The sequence below is a fragment of the Trematomus bernacchii genome, unplaced genomic scaffold, assembly GCF_902827165.1.
Source record: "Trematomus bernacchii unplaced genomic scaffold, fTreBer1.1, whole genome shotgun sequence".
Taxonomy (NCBI): domain Eukaryota; kingdom Metazoa; phylum Chordata; class Actinopteri; order Perciformes; family Nototheniidae; genus Trematomus; species Trematomus bernacchii.
In genome coordinates, this window is record NW_022987714.1 from 17,028,202 (window position 1) to 17,034,964 (window position 6,763).

The following is a 6,763-nucleotide window of genomic DNA, read 5'->3' on the forward strand; positions in this document are numbered from 1 at the left end:
AAAAAAAGCAGCTTTCTTCACATTGAAAAACAAAACATTAAATAGGCCTAAGTCAAAATGTTTCATTAAATGAATATGAATGGATTACATGGAATTACATACAGTACCAGTCAAAAGTTTGGACACACATTCTCATTCAATGGTTTTTGTTTATTTTAATTTTGTTCTACTTTGTAGATTAATACTGAAGACATCAAAACTATGAAAGAACACATGTGGAATTATCTAGTTAACAAAAAAGTGTTAAAAAATCCAGAATATGATTTATATAATAAAATAGAATAATTCAGAATTCAAAGCACACTTACCCAGCATGGCTACCACAGCATTCTGCAGGAGCCAGCAACATATAAATCATATTCTGGATTTTTTAACACTTTTTTGTTTACTAGATAATTCCATATGTGTTCTTTTATAGTTTTGATGTCTTCAGTATAAATCTACAATGTAGAAAACATTTAAATAAATAAAACACTTCGAATTTGAAGGTGTGTCCAAACTTTTGACTGGTACTGTATATATATATATATATATATATATCTTAAATCAATATCTAAAAAATACTGTAAGATAATAAATAATAATGTGGAATCCTGATCTCTCAAATGTTCTCTAATGGTTAAACTTGAGCTTGACATATTGCTTGTTCACATTTAAAGATAATGTCACAGACCACCAGGTGGAGGTAGAGACTAATGTGCCTCCATGCAGTGTGTGCAGGCCTCAGTCGATTTAAGGAAAATAGCAACAACACAAAAATGAACTGCCCTTTAACTTGCTGAAACGTGGGGACATTTCTTAACTAAATCATTTCATCATCCAATTAAAGCCTGAGGAAACACACCTGCACTGCTGACTACTAGGCGATGCTTTGTCATGATACTCAAGATGAGTTTGCTGCCGTTCAGCCCAACAGGAGTTACATTTCCACAAGTTATCTCCAGAAAAAAAACTTTCTCTGTGTGCTACAGCAGACAACAAGAGTCATGGGAAATGTAGTTTCCTTGGAATGATTGGGTACCTTTGGGTACACAGAGACTTTCAGTCGTCATGCATGTTATTTCACAATTTATTAGAATCAATTGAGCATGAAATATTCTGTTTTAAGGTTAACGTTCTCCCGAAGATCTTGCACAGAGACAGGAGGGAAAAGCACATCAAATACTGTCTGATAACATCTCATCATTCTCTTCTGTTTTTGTCTGTGGTCCACCTTCTTCTCCCTCACACCGCCAAGAAGCCATCACATGCGAGAGGATACGGCAAAATAGCAGCTGGCGTGTAGACATATCGATCATATGATTTGAAGATGTCTTGAATGTGTGCCCTGATCTCTTTGACCCCTGCAGTGCCTCCTTTGCCTCTGTTTGCTTTCTTCTGTCAGAGCAGATTTAAAATATGAGCTGACCGCCGGTTTAAATACAAGGGAGCCTCTGTGTACTGTGTTAACCATTTGGGTTGGATACCATTTATTTCAATTATTTATGTAACTGTTTCATTTGACTTTTACATCACAATGAGTGCTCACAATGTTAATCCACAAAGGGGATTTTTTTAAATGAGGGATTATCTTTAGAATACCACAAAAGCATCCAAAATGTTTAAATTGTTGTGCACTGATGAGCAAGTATGACATATAGTTCTACAAAGATTAGATTGCACATAACACATTTTCTTTATTTTAATAAGGCAGAATATTTGAACACCTTATTTTGCCTCTTAGGGCCTATCATTTAATATACTTGTTCAAACTTAAAGACTGGATGGTTGTAATTTATGCAACCTAATTATTTACTACCATAACTTATAATGATATGTTTGCCTCCATATCTTTCATATTTATGGGCATGTCAGTATTATGAATGTACCTCTCTGAGATGATAATAATCATTATACTGTATGTTACTTTAAAAAAGACGTATAAATCCAAACCAGGTATATTGAAGAAATGCAAGAGTGTGTGATTTGTGCATGTGTATTGTTGCTGATCAGTCTGGTTAAAGCATTTCAAGCTGACACTGGGACACTTCTTTATCCTTTTTAAAGATGTTTTGCTTGATGTTTACCTGACCGAAGGCAATCCTGTCTCCTACAAAATAATGTTCCCATTACGTAGCTCAATTTCCCCAATTTATTCTGGCCGTGTCAAACAAACATGCTTACTTTCAGCCTTGTGGCCTTCATAGACGCACATATAATCCCTTCTTTAATATTTAGGAGACAGGCTGAAAAAGGTCTCACATCCATTGCTAAGAGTTGGCTTGTTGTTCTCTTGGCTTTACAGAAGAGGATAACCACGTCGGAAGTGATTTGTCCATCAGCCTTTAGCTCCTTTTATGTGCCACTGCCAGAAACTGTCAACATGTTAGGGCTGGAGAAACATTGCCTTGTGTTTTGTGCCATCAAGCAATAAAACATATTTTCCTCCAAATTCTACCCAGGGCACACGATGAAAAACACAGAGAAGCTGCAGGTGAAGGCTGCATGCCAATCGCCTCTTTTTAAGGTCATTATTATGTTACTGATGTTAAGTAAGATCTTAAGAATGATGGAAATCATAGGCTAAATACCCAAAGATTATCATATTTTCTGTTTACTCATCACTTTTTAATATAAATGTCTCCTGCTGTGGCTTTGCTGTGCTCGTGTCAGAATGTATCCTCTTGGAGTAACTCGAGTATTTGACAGTAAGAGAAGGAATGCAGCCTCTTGAGAAACAAACTGCACTGAGCACTTCCAGTGTGTGTGGTGTGTGTGTGTGTGTGTGTGTGTGTGTGTGTGTGTGTGTGTGTGTGTGTGTGTGTGTGTGTGTGTGTGGGAATGGGTTGTACTGAGCCGTACCAGGATCTAAACATCCACAGTATCATCTCCACAGAACAACATGACCGCAGAGGATGTCTCTTTTTTTTCTGTCTTTTACTCCTTCCCCCAGTTTCTTTCATCCCTCCTACTCTGATGCTGCTTTACTTACGCAATGTTTATCAGTTTACTTTAATTTATTCCTTCCCTTTTAAAATGTGTATCTCGGAAAATGATGACATCTTTTGAATTATACTCACATCTAAAGTGGAGTTACGAAGGAAGGAAACGGAAGATCCAAGAACACAGCAGAAAATACCCACTATCGACATTGGTGGCGTCAAAGACCTCGGAAAGAAGGTCTTCAAGATTGTAACTTAAAAGCTTTTTAGCTGCAAAATACACCTAAAATGTCACTATAAGTAAACCATAACAGTTTAGCTTACACTGGTGTGGGTAACAACTTTATTCAGGGTTACTTAAAGAAACCCCTTTAAAAAAACTGCTAATACATTTATTTTGGGTGTTGTTTTTAGCAAACATAATTAGCACGCTAGCTTTATGTGACTAAGACAACAGGTTGAGCTAGTTGCTAGCAGGTTGAAATAAGTAAGGTGTAATTCTTATTCGCTGAATTGCTAGCTGGGTAAAATACAGTAACTACAGAGAGGTTTAGTTTTTAAGAAACAATCTTACAGATTTTAATGTATATGATTGTCTGTTAAGGCATTATTCACTACTCAACACAATGGTTCATGAGCCTTTGCCCACTTGTGAAAGCCCTTGCATTTATTGTATTACGAATTGGGCGTCTGCGGCGACATTTCAGGGAAAGCTTGATCCAAGAACACACCAGAAATAACTTGGTATTGCCTTTGGTGCCTTGAAAAAACACAGAATGAAGATCTTCAAGATTGTGACTTTAAAGCTTTTTTGCTGCAAATACGCCTGAAAAATATTCAAACCAGAACAATATAGCAAATTAGCTAACCAATGGTTTGGGTGACAACTTTCTTAAGATTCACTTTAAGCAACCCCTTTCACCAAAATATCTATTATAGCTGCTCTCACATTTCTAATTTGGGTTGTTTTTAGCAAACAGGCTACATAATTAGCACGCTAGTTTTACTGCTGTTTCTAAAACATCAAGTTGAGCTAGTTGCTAGCAGGTTGAAATAAGTAAGGTGTAATTCTTATTCGCTGAACACTACAAAAGTTCTTTTTTACTGTACTTGGCAACCTCAAGATGGGTTCTTCTATCCTCAGTATTTTTCAAGGGGCCCTAATCCATGTTTTCATTATCTGCTCTAAGTAGAACATTTAGATACAGCATGTTATGCGACTTCTAAAAGTGGACAAAACCAGTTACACTGACCAGCTCTCTCTCTTCAAAGACCTTCAGCGGCATGAGGCTGGGACTGAGATGAAACACCAAAACTCACACACTAACACACACACACACACAGCGAGAGATGAGAGATATAGGCTTTGTCCGACAGCTGAGATATAGCACCAGAGCCCTGGGGAGTTTCAGGGGATTTCCACAGAGGGAATCGGACACGTTGTCTGATTTACACTAACACTTTGGCTAAACTTACGATAAAAGTTCACAAAAGAAACATTGCTGTATCTTTCTTTATCCATCTGTACCTCCATCGGTCTGTGTCTGTTTTCGGCTCTGTTGCTTTATCCCTCCATAAAAACTAACTTTTGGTTGAGAACATTTTGAGTTATTGTTTTCATGCATGTGAGTGTTGTTAACTGTCATCTTACTGACGACATTTCCTCCCTAAAATGTATTCTCATAAGCTATTGTGAAGCCGAAGGTCGAAAGGGTAAAACATTTGAAAGCAGGAGCAAATGGTGGAAAAGGAATTAGAAGTAACAGCATGAGAGGAAAAGACTTTCATTTTTTTATCTGGCTTTACGGCTTCTTCTTTTTGAGAGCCAAGGAATGCAATGAGGAATCTGGTGAGAGATAAAGAGAGGAAAGTGGATGGTACTGTGTGTGTGTGTGTGTGTGTGTGTGTGTGTGTGTGTGTGTGTGTGTGTGTGTGTGTGTGTGTGTGTGTGTGTGTGTGTGTTGTGTGTGTGCTGATTGTACAACTGTTTATGTCAATGAATGTGTGAGTTTTCTTTGTGCTTTTGTCTTGTCGCTCATAAACCTACTTTTTTATATTTATTTTTTTAATTCTGTTTTTTAATAGAAAAGTGTCGTTTTAGTCACAAACAAGACAGGATATCCTGCAGAAAAAAAAGAAAAGATTCTCGTGTTTGTTAGGGTACGAGACCTTGGTCAAGGTCAGCTGATGTATAGGTTTGGATTAGTCGTTGCCACATATTTTTTTTACCACATATTGTAACTTCAAGGTAGTGGAAGATAACAAATCCCTCATAAGGATGGATTTAAAAAACGTTGTGTGTGAGGGGGAGTTGACATTTTTATACTGCAGACTTGACGATTATACTATAAAACAAACTAGTAAATACATTCTGATTACTATTAAACCATAAAGAAACTTTCAAATGTATAAATAAAGACCACAGAGGGAAACTATATTAAAACAGTCACATTACATTTAAACAGAGAAAAAACAGTTGTTTTCACACTTTTGAGTACAAAATGCTTCACTGACATTTGCTTTTTTATGACTCAAATACACATGAAAGAAGGAGAAATGAAGTATAAACACTTCCTGGATCCATCCAAAGAAAAGTGTAAAATATATCAGTTAAGTTACATATTTATTCCCCCATGGAAAGAGTTCAGTTCCCATGGTGTAGAAGTATTATTTACATCTTGACCGTAATGTCCCGCCACAGAGCCAGTGTGACAAAACAGACATATTTATATAGAAGTCCAGCAATATTTACACACCACAGAGACGATTGCAAGAGCTTGAGAAGAAAGAAAAATCTAATCCTTACATTACTCAACAAAAATAAAAAAGCTTTTTAAATACAGCCTCATGGCATATTTGTGTTTGCAATGCGTATCCTACCCTAACCCTAACCCTAACCCTAACCCTAACCAGACTATCCTAACCCTAACCCTAACCCTATCCTAACCCTAACCCTATCCTAACCCTAACCCTAACCCTAACCCTATCCTAACCCTAACCCTATCCTAACCCTAACCCTAACCCTATCCTAACCCTATCCTAACCCTAACCCTAACCCTATCCTAACCCTAACCCTAACCCTAACCCTAACCCTAACCCTAACCCTATCCTAACCCTAACCCTAACCCTATCCTAACCCTAACCCTAACCCTAACCCTAAACCTAACCCTAACCCTAACCCTAACCCTACCCTAACCCTAACCCTAACCCTACCCTTACCCTAACCCTAACCCTAACCCTAACCCTACCCTTACCCTAACCCTAACCCTAACCCTACCCTTACCCTAACCCTAACCCTAACCCTACTCTAACCCTAACCCTTACCCTAACCCTAACCCTAACTCTAACCTAACTCTAACCCTAACCCTATCCTAACTCTAACCCTAACCCTAACCCTAACCCTAACCCTAACTCTAACCCTAACCCTAACCCTACCCTTACCCTAACCCTAACTCTAACCCTAACCCTAACCCTAACCCTAACTCTAACCCTAACTCTAACCTAACCCTAACCCTAACCCTAACCTAACCCTAACCCTAACCCTAACACCTAACCCTAACCCTAACCCTACCCAGACACCAGGAGCTTACATTGCAAACATTTCTCAGGGTGTAAATCATTCACTTATTTGTATTTCTTTAAATCAAACCCAGCATTATCTTTTAAGACATAAAAACTATAATTAAAGTCATAAAAACACACCTCACTACTTGAAAAAAAACCATCTCACTACTTTATTCGAGTGAAAGCTATTTTGTCCACATGAAGATAATAAATAAGCCTTCCCAGATTAACATAAGAAATATTTACAGCTAAAAGATGCTAAGCTACAGGGGCATATA